Genomic DNA, 17,078 nt, shown 5'->3' on the forward strand with positions numbered 1-17,078 from the left:
AGGGCAGTGTCACTGGCCCTCATATGTGGGATCCGAACCAGGGCCCTCTGGCGTCCCAAGCCAGCTCTTAACCAACACGCCACTCGGCCGGCCCTGGAGTCATCCTCGATTTCACATTTTCTCTCCTACCCTGAATCTAATTCTCCAGCAAACATCATTGTTTCTATCTTCATGTGTATCCAGAATCCAACCACCATTTCCCACTTCCATGGCTGCTACCCTGACCCGTGGCACTGGCTTCTCATCCCTCGATTCCTGCACAGTTTTCCTCCTGGGCTTCCTGCTTCCACCCGTCTTGTCTAGTCTAGTCCCCACACAGCAGCCTGAATGTTTTTGTTATCATGTAGGTAAGACTACGTCTCTCCTCTCTCCAAACCCTTCAATACCTTTCTCTCGCACTCAGAGTAAAGGCTGAATCTTCATCATGACCCCGCCCTAAGCCCAGGCCAAGACAAGGAGTGTTTTTTTTGTCATCTCCTTGAGTCAATAGGCGGATTTTTTTTTTCCTTAGACTACTCCAGGGATCTCAGTTCCAATTCTCCACCTGGGACAGACCCAAGGCTTTCTTCCCTGTCCATGTGTGGTCATTAAAATATAAATTCCTTAGTCATTAAAGCTTGCCACCTCTCTCGTCCCCCTAGACCAACCCCAGCACAGGCTCCTGTCCACTAAGCTGATTTTCAGTTTCATTCTCGTTTTGGCCCCGAGGGTATCCTTACATGCTTAGAAGCTTGGCATGAATTTAAAACGTTGTCATATTTTATTCACCACTTCTCAGTGCCTGGTAGTGGGCAGGTATTTATGTTATGGTGTGGCCATGTTGCCGGAAACAAGACTGGTCCCTTGTCTCTGCATCCAGGTCCTGATGTCCACCTCTCTTTGATGATTCATCTGGACCATTCTCTGACTTGAACTTTTGACCCTCTCTCAGACATGGTTCTGTACTCACCTTCTAGATCTGCAACGAATAGCAAGAGATGTTTGTGTTGTCACTTCGTTTCAGCCCTCAGATTTTGTGTGTGTGCCTCTAGCCTGCCTAGCAGGGTGTGGTAGGCTGAATCAATGCCCTTTTCCACAAAGTGTCCTTAGAACCTGTGAAAATGCTACTTTATGTTCAAAAGGAACTTCACAAGTGTGATTAAGCGTCTTTCCATGGGAAGATGATCGTGGATTATCTTGGTGGTCTTGATGTAAATACAAAGACAAGAGTCCTTCTGAGAGGGCTGGGCACAGAGGGCGTCCGGGTGGAGAAACAAGGCTGTGTGGCGACGGACACAGAGATTGCAGAGATGTCCTGGAAGGGGGAGGGGAGGGGACCACATGCCAAGGGATGTAAGTGGCCTCTAGAGGCTGGAAGAGACCAGAAAACAGATTCTTGCCTCCAGCCTCCAGAAAGATTGCAGCCCTGCCAATGCAGTGAAGCTGAGTTCAGACTTTGGGCCACCAGAACTGTAAGATGATATATTTGTATTGTTTAAAGCCAGTAAATGTATGATAATTTGTTACAGCAGCAACAGGAAACGAATACCCAGGGGTGTCAGGTCAGGAGGCTCTAGTTCCATGTCCCATGTTAACGCCGCCCAGCCGTGTGAGGGAGGGAGTCACACGACAGAGACTGTGGCTTGTCATACAGGCCGCTCTGCGTCTGGGGTGCCTGCAGGGTCAGGACATGTGTGTATGTTTTGGTGGCTTGCTAGAAACGGGTTTGTTGCCAGTTTCTCAGTCTGAGATCATAGGAAATGAAGCCAGACAAAGGCTGAGCCAGGAGGTGAGTGGAGGGCTTCCATGAGGGCAGTTGCTCATGGTGGTGAAGAGTGATGGTCAGTTCCAGGGTGGCCAGGGACACAGAGAGGTAGAGCAGGCAGAGTGGGGAGCACAGCACTCATGCCCTGAGCACTGACTCTTCCAGGGCCCGCCACTTTTCTTTACTGTGGTAAAATACCAACAACATAACATTTACCATTTAAACCATTTTTGAGTGTACAGTTCAGTGGCATTAAGTACGTTCACAAGGTTGTGTAACCAGCTATCACCACCCAACATCCATCTCCAGAACTTTTTCATCTTCCTGAACTGAAACTCCATACCTGTTAAACAATAACTTCCCATCTCCCAAGCCCTTGGCAACCTCCATTTTACTTTCTATTTCTATGAATTTGACTTTTCTAGGTACCTCATAAAAGTGGCATCTTACAGTATTTGTCCTTTTGTGGCTGGCTTATTTAGCATAATGTCTTTAAGTTTTATCTGTGTTATAGCATGTGTCAGTTTCCTTTTTTTTAAAAGCCTGAATAATATTTCATTGTGTGATAGGCCACATTTTGTTTATCCATTCATCCATTGATGAGCACTTGAGTTGCTCTCACCTCCTGGCTGTTGTGAATGATGGGTGTACAAACATCTCTTCGGGTTCCAGTTACCGTCCTTAATGTGTTGCTTTGTTGGTTGGGGAGCAAACTCTGAAAGGGAGCCTGATACAGGGCCACAGCCTCTTATCCAAAAGCGAGGGGTCAGATGAGTTTCAGAATTCAGAGGTTTTTTTTTACTTTAGAAAGACAATTTGCTTTAGATGTGGTGTGGTGTGTAATACGTACAGCATAATTATCAGCAGACTACAGATAGCCCCACATCCGTTCCAGGTTTAATTTTGCAACCAAATCCATATGCCACAAATTTATTTCTAAATTTTTTAGACCTTTCTAGATTTCAGAATAGATAAGGGAGATATGGGATTGTAAACATGTATCAAAGGTTTTCAGTTCGTGAAGATCAGAAAAAAAGATTCACTTCTAATCCATTACTATCCCTATAGTATGGTTTACCTCTGTAAGCAGTTTGGTAGAATCTATTGGTCAATTCAGGGAAGAAAAGTGGATTGAATTAAAATAACCGATTAAGTATTGGGTAAGTTTCTCAGTGGGTCGGAGGCCTGGAGAAAATACACTTGTTTGGATTTAACTACCTAGCTGGAATGGTTGTACCATTTTTGAGACCTTATTCTTTGTGAAGCTTTGTGTTACATACTGTAAATGCATTCTCTTATTTCATCCTTATAAATATCTGCAGTGTATATTTTCCTGTCCCCAAGATAGGCTATGCAATTTGTGAGGCCCACTGAAAAATGAAAATGGGAGGCCCCTTGTTCAAAAAGTATTAAAACTTTCAAGATGCCAAGAGCAGGGCATTAAACCAAGCTCAGGGCCCTTCTAAGTGTGCGGGCCTGTGTGATAGCACAGGCCAAGGGTCCTGAAGCTGGAGGTTACTGTCCCCAGGTTTCATATGAGGGCACTGAGACATAGGGGTCCTGTCTTGTTCATGCTCAAACAGCTCTGATGCTGAGGGCCATAAAACAGGGCAAGCCCTATTGGTTATTATACGCCAAGTTCAGCTCAGGGTACGTGCTCAGAGTATTTATTATAGGAGAGCAAATCGAGACATTCCAGCAAGTGCTTAGCTGTGCCTAGAACTTTCACAGGTATTGGTAGGAACATGAGAGCAAGCTAAACTCTGATAACATATGAAGCTCTGACAATTAAGTTGGTGAACTTGTTGCAACGATGTTGCTAACCTTTTTTGATATCAGAGGGATTATTCATTATGCATTTGTACCAACTGGACAAACAGTGAACGAAGTTTACTATTTGGAAGGGCTGAAGAGGCTGCGTGAAAAAGTTAAGACGAAAACGACCTAAACTTTTTGCCAACAATTCATGGCTCTTGCATCACAACAATGCACTAGCTCACATGGCACTGTCTGTGAGGGAGTTTTTAGCCTAAACAAATAACTGTATTGGAACACCCTCTCTACTTACCTGATCTGGCCCCCAATGACTTCTTTCCTTACCCAAAGATAAAGGAAATAATGAAAGGAAGACATTTTGATGACATTCAGAATATCAAGGGTAATACAATGACAGCTCTGATGGCCATTCCAGAAAAAGAGTTCTAAAATTGCTTTGAAGGGTGGACTAGGTGCTAGCCTTGAAGGGGAGCACTTCGAAGGTGACTATAGTGATATTCAGCAATGAGGTATGTAGCACTTTTTCTAAGATGAGTTCGTGAACTTAACTGTCAGATCTCATACACTAGTCGTTCACACTAGTAGATCTGTATAAATATGAAGGAGACACTCGTTCTGACACTCCCACCAGGCTTTTCTGTTTAATTCCTCTGGGAGGGTAATCTGATCATCTAACTTGTGAAGATTTCTCATTAAACAACTATTTGCCTAATTGGAATAAATCAAACTAAATGCTAATCAGTATCTTCCAAAGAGTAAAAATAGATCTCTAATCATTCATGTTATTGCAGAGCCCAGAGAGCAGCAGGGAGCTGTGTTTCCAGGGCCTCAGTCTTATTTAATGTGTTACCGATTTCACGCAACACCCCACATGTCAGTTGCATGGCAGTAGCTGGCATGCAGCTGAGATGCTTGAACATGGTTGATTTCCAGAGGCTGTTGTCATGAGAAACTCAGCTAGCGGCTATAATTGTGCTTGTACAATTCTGACCAAGAATTTCCTGCCCAATTATGTGGCTAGAATGATGCTAACGACATTCAAGTGACAGCTGAAGACAGCAAGATGGAATGAGAATGGCCAGAGGTATGACAAATAGTTGTACTCACTACAAATTGTGACTTAGGGTACGGCTTTGGCAGATGATGACAAATGTGGAATTCTAGGTTCTCCTTCTGGAGGATTCCGGTGAGATGGTTCTGTGACAGCTGTTGCTTCCAGCTGACCTTATATTTGAGACTCCTGGCTTCACTGGTCTAAAATTAACATGCTTCCTTTGCCCACTACTGACAGGGATGTCCTGGACTGTTTGGGAACCTTCATAGGACCTTACAGCGCTCCCATGAAAGTGGCCTAAACAATGGATTCGGGTTCTATCATCTCCTTCCAACAAGAATGAACGGTGGGGGTTCAGCATCTCAAGGATGTCACCAAGGACCCTGAACTCTTATGTGTCTACTCGGCCATCCTCACTATATTGGCTTTCACTCTCAACTTTGTCCTCTCAAAGTGTAAGATGTCCTTTTTTCATAAATCTGTGTCCAGGTGTAAGAAGGGTGCCTTATTTTGGGCTCCCCCAAAAAGCAGAGCCTGATGTCATTTACTTGGGAGCTGGCCCAGGAAGCAGGAGTGAGGCACTGGGCACACGAGACAGGGAAGGCGGAAGGCGTGTCACTGAGCTGCTGTGGGGGGCAGGGGCTGCGTTCTGCCGGGACCACTGGGAAGTGCAGAGTGTGGTCAGAGTTGTCTGTCTGGAAGGTGAGGCTCCTGGACTCTCCCGTCACTGCTCCTGGTCCCAGGTGGCCGAGAGCGTGGGGATGCAGGTGAACGGCGAGGTAGGGAGCAGCACAGGACAAGACTCAAAGGCGGAAATGCGGCCAAAAGGAGACTCAGTGTGTGGGCTGGAGGTGGGGTGCTGTCAGCTCAGGGTGAGGATGAGCGCCTAAGAATGCCCACGTGGGGGTGGAAAGCCTGAAATTAAGGTTCAGTAGTAAGTACTGCCTCCATATCTGAAGTTGGGAGGGCAAGCCCCCCTCTCCACTCTGCTCCCACAGATAAGGTCCCCCAGCCAAAGAACCCCCCTTATCACAGGACCAGGCACTGTTTCTGCTCATTCCTGAGTATAGATTTCAGTTTCCTTCCAGCCCACAGAACTATTCAACCAAGCCCATCATATCCTCCCATGGGTACCAGGGGCACCCCATCTTGTTGCTATGCAGCCTGCTTGCCACAGCCCCACCTGTTCCCTCTGTTCTCCAGTGCAGCTACCATGTGACCTGCGTGGTATGCAGTGTCCTCCTCCCCTGGGAGTGAGTGTATGTGACTAATGCGCTGCTGTCGGTCTCATCTGTCCAGTGTCAGGTGTCGTGTGTTCAGCCGTCCCCATACCCTAGGGTGGGAATCCCTCCCTCCCCTGTGGGGTGATGTGTTGGCGATCAAAACAACTGTAGCTAAGAATGTCCACCACGCCTGTGGCTGAGATCACGGCGGACTCAGGGAACCAGAGGCATCTGCTACAATGGGAAAGTGGGGAAATTTCCGTTTTCTTTCTTTTTATCAAGGCCAAGAATCTTTCCCAGAATGCCCCAGTGGGAAAGTGGGGAAATTTCTCTTTTCTTTCTATTAGGGTCAAGAATCTTTCCCAGAAGGCCCCAATGGGAAAGTGGGGGAAACTTCCCTTTTCTTTCTTTTTATCAGGGTCAAGAATCTTTCCCAGAAGGCCTCTCATGTCTCAGTGGACAGACCTGGGTCACCTGCCTACCTCTGAACCAATTGCTGGCAAGAGGCAATGGTATTACGGTGACTGACTGGGGACAGATCACAGCTAGTCCCCTGTGGTGGGGGTGTAGGGTCCACTGTCCATGAGCACATTCTCCCTCAATGCCTGAATGAAACCAGGGTTCTATTAAAATAAAATAAGAGAGGAAAGGCTATTGGGTAGGTGACAACAGTGTCTGTTCTCTAGATAATGGGGAAACCATTCGAGGGTTTAGTTCCATCTCTATTACCTTTGGACTCTGGTGACAGTACAAAAAAAGAGAATAGAGAGGCAAGAAATTGCGGCAGGTCAACCAACTAGGGGGCAACTGGCTGAACTGAGGACACTGACCATAGCAAATAGCACAGAGTGTGGGATGTTGACTACAATTGAGGAGGGAAAATCCCAGTGGGCACCATTACAAGAGGTCGAAGTTCAGTGGTTCTCAATCATTAGCGTTCTCAGCAATTACCCAGGGCCCCTCCCACAGATTCCGATTTGGAATGACAAGGATGAGGCCCAAGAACGTGCAGTGTTAACTCACATCCCAGAGATTCTGAAGTAGCTTGTTGATTCCCATACATTGAGTATCACTCCGCCACTGATTTAAAACCCTGGGTTAAAATCTGCAAACACAGCATCACTCCAGTAGGGGTGGGAGGTGGGCTTAACCCTCCCCAGAGTTTCGTTGTCCAGCCCTTACTGCAAAATCCACACCACTGCAGATCAGGGTTCCATGGCCCTGAGCTGGGATGTCCGGGGTTTCCGTCAGCACAGGCTCTGTGGTGTCACTGACAAGCATCTTACCCAGGCTGAAGCACTTCTCCTTTGCCCTGGTGCCTTCTACAAAGCCAGGGACCTGGGGTCCACCTGGTTTTGTACCTGACTTTCATATAGTAGATTAATATTATCATGACTTTATATCGAACCACTTAGTGGCTAACTTGGCTTCACTAAACATCATCTCACGCACAAGCTGCCTTCTTTCATTCTGTATTTACTGAGTAGCCATGTGCCAGGCATTGTTCTAGCCCAGGGGTCAGCAAACTGCCACTCGAGAGCCACACGTGGCTCTTTTGGGTATGTTCCGTCTCAAAAGTTTGCGAATCCCTGACCAGTCCTGTGCCTCACAACAATTTAAAAATTATTCGAGAGCCATAAATATATTTTTACATAATCACCATATGTGAAAACTATCCTTTAAAAATTTTATGAATGAAACGATGATAGTTTTATTTTCATTTTCAATTTTACTTCAGAGCCTGTGGCTCGCGAGCCGCAGTTTGCTGACCCCTGGCGGCTCTTCCGTCTCAAAGGTTTGCTGACCCCTGTTCTAGGCTATGGGGATCCAACATGGAAGCAAGTGGGCAGAGTCCCTACTCTCATGACACTTATGCAACATGTGTCATATAGTAAATGAATAGACAGGTAGTTTAATGGGTTGAATTGTGTCCCCCCTAAATTATGCCCAAACTATAATCCTGGTTCCTGTGAATGTGACCGTATTTGGACACAGGTGTCTTTGCAGATGTAATTACGTTAAGGATATTGAGATGCGATCACCCTGGATTTAGGATGAGCCCTAAATCTAGTGACTGATGACTTTATAAGATAAAGGTGAGGGAGGTTTGAGACATAGAGATGGATGGAAGAAGGTGATGTGAATACAGAGGCGGAGGTTGGGGTGATGCTGCCACAAAGAATGAGCACCTGGATTCACCAGGAGCTAGAAGAAGCAGAAGGGGACCTCCCCCAGAGCCTGCGGAGGGCCAGCAGCCCTGCGACACCTTGATTTAGGTCTTCTGGTCTCCATGACTGTGACAGAATATGCTTCTTTTGGCTAAGCTCCCAGTTAAATTACCAGTGGTAACTTGTCATGACAGCTGTAGGGGACTAATACACAGAGTAAGTTGGGTGGTAATAAAAACGGAACGAAAAGCAAACAGGGTAAGAGGGAGGAGAGGCTGGAGGGGTGGAGGAGATGAGGCTCTGAGCAGCGTGACCAGGAACCCACTGGGCCTCATTAGACCTTGTGTCTACTCCCTGATGGCGGCATCCTGGCCTCTTCGTATTTGTCTCACCCCAGCGCTGTTCGCAGACCTTGAGTTATGATCTTGTTTCACACTCATCTGAAAATGGCAGCTCAGTGGGGACCCTGTTTACTCTCTGCAGAAAATAAGTGGCTTCCTTGGTTTAGGTGCGGGAGTCACACACTTGGATGAGGGCCTGGGTGCAGGGCCACGCGGAGGGGAAGGGACCCATCCTCCATCCAGCAGCTGCTGCTCTGTACCAACTGACAGTTGCCACGTGGGGAGAAGGTTTCTCAAGAGAAGCCAGAAATCTGATAGAAGTTTCCAATTTTCTTTCTTTTTGCATTTACTTCAAAAAAATTGAGGTGAAATTGACATAGCATAAAATTATCCATTTTAAATGAACGTAGACAATTCAGTGCCATTTAGCCCATTCACAATGTTCTATAACCACCGCGACTATCTAATTCCAAAACATTTGCCTCACCCGAAAAGGAAACCCTGAACCCATGAAGCAGTCACTCCGCATTTCCCCCTCCACCCAGACCCTGGTAACCGCCCATCTGCGTCCCATCTCTATGATTTACACATTATATTCCGCTTTTATGACCAGAGTCATGCAATTAAATGCCAACAAGAAAAACAACAAAAGACAGACACGATGTAGACCAAACAAGCTGGCCCTTGGACATTCAGCTCCTGACCCCTGGCTTGGCCCCTCATTTCAAAGCGATGGGTTCACTTGGCAGCTGTCTCTGTGGCCTGTTAGGACGCCCATAACGCCACGCTGGGGAGGGGCTGGGAAGGGCCACGCTGGCTAAGTGGATTTGGTGGCTGTGCTGCGATTCCAATCTCCTCTCCAAGAGGAACCATGGCTGTGACCACGGGCGCTGAAAGACAGTGCCTTCCCTGTATGTACAGGGCTCTGAGGGCTTAGGAAGGGTGCTCCCTTCTCCGTGTTCTAGGCGACCACGCCGCTAGGTGAGAAAGAGGAGCGTGGACTCGGGTCTCACAGCCACAGGGGTCCATCTGTTCAAGAATTTCCCTTTTCAATCTGGAATTCTGCTCTGGGGAGCAGAACGTGTACAGGTTAGTTGTATTCCTCCAGGGGAGGTGAGGTCACACACTTGCTTTCAGTTGAAAGCAAGGAAAAAATTAGACTGAGGCTGTGTTCATTCTCTCCCCGAGTCATCCATCCCTTTCGCGAGAGGTTATTGAGCGCCTGCCAGCTCCCTGGTGGGATAAAGCTCTGCGTTACCCGTTAGCCCTCAGGTTTATTAGTAGAGGGTGACAGATAAATTAAAAAAAAATAAAGATCAGTGTTACCAAGTGTCAGCAACAAGGAAGCTTGGGGGTAACAGTAAGAAAAGGTCGATTTTACCTGGAAGAGCGGGGAGGGAGGCATACAAAGTCTTATTTAAGTCTCCTCAGGCCACTGCACATGGTCTTGGAATTCATTTTCTGCCCAGGCCGGGGGAAGGGGTTGGGGTAGGAGTGGGAGTGATGGGATAGGGAGGGTGGGCGGCGGGGGCCAAGGGAGTGAGTGGAGACTGACCCCGTTTGCTCAGCTCACCCAGCGTCTGGGTAGCTTCTGCCCTAAGGGGGGCCTTTTCCTGATTTCCTGGCCCGAGGGGCCAGCCACCTTGTTCTAATTTGCAGCAAGGCGCTGTTAGAGGCTGGGCTTCTGGGTTCTGCTCTGAGTTTGTACGTTGGGCTTCTATCTTGCAATACTTTTGTTGCTGTTTTTGGACTATAAGCATATATAGGAATGGTATTTATTATTGTTGTAAATGATCCTTCTCTGACTAGCTTATTAAAAATCTGACTCCTTCTCTTCTGGCTGGAGTCAGCTAGGTGTGGCGCTGCCCCTGCAGTGAAGGGTGCAATGACTCACTTCGTTTCTTTTCCAACGTCTAATTCAATGAATTAGGTTTTCTTTAGAGACCGTGAGTCATTTTCCTTGCTCAGTGACTTGCATGGCAAGGTGGTGAGATAACCAAGAACTCGGGGAGCCAACGGGTAGGTTTTGTAAAGGATTGTAAAGAAATGTAGACTTTTCAAAGACCTGGAGGAAACCCAGAAGTGTAGAAAATGTCGGTATGTAAGAATAGAGTTCCTCAAACAAGGAAAAACATCTTCCAACGGTCATCGGATTTTTTTCCTTCTCACATTTCACTTTTGTTTAAGAAGGAAGCCTGACATCACCAGCATGTGTCCGAAATACTGCGGGTGCCTCTGCAAACAGCTGCAGCATTCATTTGTGCCCTGCTAATAGCACAGCCTGGGGAACTGTTTGGTCCACTGAGGTTAGAGTAACTCCCTCCTGACTTAGCTACTCTGCATTCCTGGCTTCCACTGTAAGACAGACCTATAGAAAATGCCATTTTCATCTTAGCATCATCAGAAGGTACACTTGAGTAAGGCGAGGAATAATACGTGAGAAACGAAGTTGTGTAGCTGAGTGTTAGTAAGTGTGTGTAGGGAGGGACACTGGAGAAAGCAGATGGCATCTCTTGTTTCCATTTCAAATATGAGTGGAACAGTGAGAAAGCTGCTGGGTATGTGAAATTGAAAAGGTGAAATTATCAAAAGAATGAATGTCCTATTTGTCATAGGCTGTGCTCTCAGACATTTTTTTTAATCAGTGTTTGATAACTTTCAAAGAAAAAAGTTATTTTATGCCTTTCAAATAAGTCCATTTGATAGGCTATTCATTTGATCTGTTTTTTTTTTTTAAGATTTTATTGGGGAATTGGGGGAGGGGAACAAACAAGTTGCTGTCCTTTTGTTCTTCAGTCTAGTTGTGGAGGACATTGCTTCACTGGCCCATGCTGGTATTATCACTGTGCTCTTCCCGGGTGAGGCAGATCAGTCGCCGGCCACTGGATGGCTGCTCACGGTGGCTCTTGGCAGCTCACAACGGCTGTGGCCCGCTCAAGCCGGCTGCCAGCCACTTATGGTAGCTCACCACAGCCCACTGCAGCCTCACTGCAGTCTACACCGTTGCCAGTGACTCGCAGCAGCTCAGCTCCAGGTCGAGCTGTTGTTCACCATCTTAGCTGTAGAGGGCACAGCGTCCCTGGCCCTCATGTGGGATCCGAACCGGGGCCCTATTGCTCAGAGCTGGTGTCCCAAGCCAACTCTTAACCAACTTGGCACTGGGTCGGCCCTTGTTTGATCTTTTGCGCGCGCGCGCGTGTGTGTGTGTGTGTGTGTGTGTGTGTGTGTGAAATTGCTATGTAAAAGACTGAAGAACTTGTTTGTTTAATTATGATGGTTTATTAGCTTGGCCCTCAGCTATTTGTTTGTTTGGCACCATGAAGAGAAGAAAACTACAAAATGAACTTGTGGCATATTCTAATTATCTTTTGCTGTATACCAAACTACCCCCAAAATTACTGGCTTATAACAATAGACATTTTTATTATGCCTCCTGATTTTGTGGGTGAGGAATTTGGGCAGGGCTCAGCTGTGCAATTATTCTGCTCCACATGGTAACCAGCTAGCAGATGGGCTGGTCTAGAGGGTCCAAGACAGCTTCATTCATGAGTCTGGCACCTCAGTGGGGATGGCTGGGAGGCAGGGCTCAGCTGGGACTGCCGGCTGTGCCGACCTGTGACCTTCCAGCATGGCTGCTCAGGCCCAAATGTCAGCCTCCCTATAGCCTACCTTTGGAAGTCAAGCAGCCCACTGTTCTGCTCTAGTGTCCAGTGTAGTCACAGGCCAGCTAGATTCGAGGCAAGTGGAAACAGGAACCCTTCTCAGTTGGAGGAACGCCAAAGTAGCACTGGCCATCTCTAAACCGCCACATGATGTAAGAGATATATCTTCAGCCAGGCTCTCAGGAATTCTTGGAAGTTCTTATACTTTACTCATGTTGGATCCTTCAGGGACCCCCCAAAGCAGGTGTTTGAAACCTTTTCCACTTCTTTCTCTCAAGTCTTTGGCCTAGCACCTTCTAACTAGGAGATATCTTTATCACTACTTTCCTGATCACACATGTGTCATTAGGCATAAACTCAGTGATATGGGGAAAAGCTTGGGTCCTTGAGCCAAAGAACTCATGTTCAGAAGTCAACTGTTTTCCATCCTTGAGACTTTGAGCAAGTTACTCAACCTCTTTGATCTTCAGTTGCCTTGTCTGCAGAAAAAGAATAATAATACCAAAATCACTGGGCGTTACTGATGAGATGGGCATAGAAGATGCTTTACACGAACTTCAGTAAATGTAATTTCAAATGTAGTTAACTTTGAGCCCATTCTACCCAAACCAGATTTAATAAGGGCTATTTTCTGGACACCGACATTTATTAGAACAAGTCACTAAAACTCTGAGAATCTTAATTATTTACAGCATTGAAGAGATGATTAAATAAAATGATGCCCGTGAAACCCTCTGTAGCTGTCAAGTGCAATATAATGATGAGTAACATATCAACAGTACCATGATCACAGTCAGCTCATAATTGCTTTGTTTTCTACATGGTCAGAAGTGATTGCCTATTTCCCTGCCCACTGCTTATTTTCAGTGCCCCTGATGTGGGAGAAACTGTGAATGAGGACTAGAAGAAGAAAGTTTTTCAAGAGTGGAAACAGACAACCAGCTACAGTCACAATAATTTATGTAGTCTAAGCATATGTGCATAATTCATTATTATAATGTAATAAAACCCAACCAAGTTGACCTGACACATCTAGTGATATACATAATCCTTGCCTTTACCGCATGGCAATTAGGAACAAAAAATAAGATTTCACATAGGGCCGGCCGAGTGGCGCAATGGTTAAGAACTGGCTTGGGATGCCAGAGGGCCCAGGGTCAGATCCCACGTATGAGGGCCAGTGACACTGCCCTCCACAGCTAAGATGCTGAACAACAGCTCAACCTGGAGTTGGGCTGCCGTGAGTCGACGGCGATGGCGTAGGCTGCAGCCCCTGCTACAGTGGGTTGCCATGGGCTACCGTGTGTAGCCAGAAGCCAGCGTGAGCAGCCAGCAGCCACAGTGAGTGGCCGTCCAGAAGCCAGTGACTGATCTGCCTTGCCCGGGAAGAGCGCATTGATGGTGCCAATTTGGGCCAGTGAAGCAATGTTCTCCTCAACTAGACTGAAGAACAGAAGGACAGCAACTTGTCTGTTCCCCTTTCCCCAATTCCCCAGTGCTATTCCCATCCCCCCAATTCCCCAATAAAAATCTTAAAAAAAAAAAAGATTTCACATAAATAACTGTAATTAGTATCACGTGGATGCCACCAAAGCAAATTTGTAATCTATTCTATCTTGGTTTTTTTTTCTAGTATCCATAATTAGCAACAATGCTGAAAGTTTTCCCTGATAACCTGTACTATTTAGTTCTTTTAATTAATTCATTCATCCATCCACTCATTCATTCATTCATCAAATATTTATTGGGTGCCCACTCCACTGTATGCCAGGCACAGTACTGGGTTCTGTAGATACAGCTGGTAATGGGGAGACAGACATGATAAAGGGGGTTACTTCAGTATAATGTTAACTCTCCTAAAGTAGGATAGTTCAGCATTATAAGAGCATAAAACGGTCATATAATCTAGGTTTGGGGTGGAGATGAGCCCTGAAAGAATTTAGCCAGGGTAAGGGATTTGATGAGGGTGGAACTGCAAATGAGAGCACAAAACTGGGCCTAGAGTAAAGTTAAAGTGGGCATGGGCAGAGAGGAGTTGGGAGGAGCCAAATCAGGCCAACCCTATGGGCCACATTAAGCATTGTGATCCCAGGAAGGAAATAGTTAGGTCTACTTGATGGCTTGCTGTATGTGAGGCCAAAGGAGAAGGGGAGCCCAATAAGACGCTCACGGTTTTGGGTTGTGAAAGAGGCATCTTCTCTGAGACAGGAGGAGGAGGCGCTTTGAGGGGAAGACATTTGTGGTGAACGTGCTGAGTGAGTTTGAGTTGTTTATGTGATATCCAAGAGGAACTGCCCAGCAGGCAGTTAATATATGGATGTAAAGCTGCACTGTCCAAGATGGCAGCCACCAGTCACTTCTTGCTATTTAAATGTAAATTAATTAAAAGGAAATAAAACTTAAAATACAGTTCTTCAGTCATACCATTTCAAGTGCTCAGTAGCCACATGGGGCTAGTGGATACCATCTTGGACGGTGCAGACATAGAGCACTCCATTGTCTCCGTATCAGGGCTGCTGTGACAAATGGCCACAAACTGGGTGGCATAAAACAACAGAAATTCATTCTCTCACAGTTCTAGGGGCTTGCAGTCTGAAATCACAGCATCAGCAGAGCCAGGCTCCCTCTGGAGGCTCTGAGAAAGGTAGTTCCACGATTTTCTCTTAGCTTCTGGGGTTGCCAGCTGCCCTTGGAGTTCCTCCACTGTACACACATCACTCCAATCTCTGCTTCCGTCTTCACACAGCATTCTTCCCCATGTGTATCTCCAAATCTTTCTCTCATTATAAGAACACCAGTCATTTGCTTTAGGGGCTCACCCTAATCCAGTATGACCTCATGTTAGCTTGATGACACATGCAAATACCCTTTTTGCAAATAGGGTCACATTCACCTGTGGTGCCAGGGGAACCACATCTTTTTGGGGAACACAATTCAACCTGTAACAACTGCGAAAGCTGTATTGGATGGCACTGCTCTAGATTCTAGAAGACAAAAGAGGGAAGCTGCAGCCATGGGAATAGATGAGACTGTGCAAGGAGTAGATGGAGAAAGAGAAGGGAAGAGTCTTACAAACATTTATGGGATGGACAGAGGAAGAGAAATTCACAAGGGCACTGAGAAGGCGCAGGCCAGAGAGGTCAGTGTGTAGTATGACACTTTTAACTATTATTGGTATTAATATATAAACATAATAGTAACTACTGCACATTAATTGTGTATATAACACATGTTCATATTATACACATTAACACTAGTACACAATGATAAAATTAATAATAGTGAACACTTACATAGGATTTATTATGTGCCAGGCATGGTCTTGAATTCTTTACCCAGAAAAATAAATTGAAATTAGTGAAAGTTTTACAATTGCTCTCTAGGTGGATATTCTTATTACTCCCATTCTATAGATGATGAAACTGAAGCACAGAGAGGTTAGTACTTGGCCAAGGCTGCAAAGCTGGTAAGGGGTGGTGTCAGGGCCCTTCCCTGAGGGACCAGAAGGAGAAAGGGTGACCTAAGCCAGAGTAGAGGAAGGGCCTTGGAGCTGAAGGAGGGGATGCTGACGGAGGTCGCAGTTCATAGTGTCTCCTTTCCACTGGAGGTGAAATCCACTGCGGGAGAGAAGAGTGTAGGGATGGAGGCGGGGAGCTGATAGAAGTGGTGAAGGCTTATAGCAGCTGCAGAGAGGGATGCAAAGGAAATCATGTAGTGATTAGGAAAATAATTGTCAAGAAGCATTCAGAATCCAGCTGTTAGACTGAAAACATAAATTTGTAGTGGAACCACTCAGCTGATTTAAAATTTTTTGCCATCAGCACTTAAGCAGTTAGAAAGCAGAATATGTTGTCTTGACCTCAACTCTTCAATCTACTTATGCTCTGGGGTGTTAGGTATCACTGCCGCGGTGGATCCGCTGACGTCCGTTCTCCTTCCCCTTCCTTCTGACTAATGAGACTGTGTCCAGTTCAGGATTTCTCATGTAGGGATCCTCCTCCGTGGGGAGCCCTCGACAGATGTGATAGCTCTGAAGAATCAAGAGCCCAGAAGGATGACATCAGGGTGGTTGGGAGAAAGGAGAAAAAGGATGCTCATATAGCAACTCAATTGTCCAAAGCTGATACCATCCAGGGTCAACCTCTCTGTTAGTGTGTTTCCAGGAACATCTGAAAGGAGACCCCAAACACGGATTCCAAGGCAGCTTGAACTAAGTCGCTCTTTCTGTCCAAAGGAGAGGAATATTACAGGTTTCATCATGGGGTAGAATGCAGGACCGAAAAGGACAGATGGGAGTGCTGGGACCACTGGGGTCCAGCGTGTGTCTGCAGAGAAACAGAAGCCATTTTGGGGGCACTGAGAAATGATCGGTAGATCTTTTGGGGTTCATATTGTTTTAGACATGCCACTGACTAAGTCCTACAGGATAAGTAAAGTTTGAGCAGATGATAAGAAATTTCTTCAAATAATAGAGGCCATGCAACCAGAAAATGACATCCAGGAACTGGCTAGACTGAGGCAAGAAGGCCATGGGATGCTAGAACCAGCATGAATCAGGACAATGAAAAACCTGGCTGGACCAGCACATAAAATATTTTCTTACCCTCACATTGTTCCTAGTGGGGAAGTCAGAAATTACTAACTCTAAATTCATTTCCTCCTATTCTATATCATTATCATTTGGGGTATATAATTACATGTAAGTCAACCACATTGTAAACTACATTTAGTTTTCATTGCATGGCGTGAATCCAGTCATTCTTACCAAATCCATAAGTATTGTTATGGATAATTTCCTGACCTGGGTGGCTCCCACCTATCTATCAAATTCAAGATTCTGATTCCCAGAGTGGGCAGAACAAGGAAATTTTTTGCCTTTAGAAAATGCTGCTCGAATGAGGCAGATTTCTATCTGTTGGGGAGTGTTATTCATTACGTTAGTATTTACATTCAAGATTGTGTCTAACTACTTTGAACTTAAGTCACATGAAACATTTCCTTCTCTGTTTTTTTTATAGCTTTATTGTTATTTATATTTCACACACCATGAAATTCACCCATTTAAAGTATTTGGGTCAGTGATTTTTTTTAGTATATTCACAGAGCTGTG

General features: G+C 45.8%; 1 long non-coding RNA gene across 1 annotated transcript in view; it reads left to right on the top strand.

The window, feature by feature from the left end:
• LOC109384681 (uncharacterized) overlaps positions 1 to 12,985 on the top strand; it is a 60,266-nt gene extending 47,281 nt beyond the window's left edge. The window contains exon 3 of the long non-coding RNA XR_002124461.1: positions 12,836 to 12,985. This is a non-coding gene — a long non-coding RNA (uncharacterized LOC109384681). The remainder of the gene's footprint in view (positions 1 to 12,835) is intronic.
• The last annotated feature ends 4,093 nt before the right edge of the window (positions 12,986 to 17,078 follow it).

The sequence above is a fragment of the Hipposideros armiger genome, unplaced genomic scaffold, assembly GCF_001890085.2.
Source record: "Hipposideros armiger isolate ML-2016 unplaced genomic scaffold, ASM189008v1 scaffold_98, whole genome shotgun sequence".
In the NCBI taxonomy this organism is placed as follows: domain Eukaryota; kingdom Metazoa; phylum Chordata; class Mammalia; order Chiroptera; family Hipposideridae; genus Hipposideros; species Hipposideros armiger.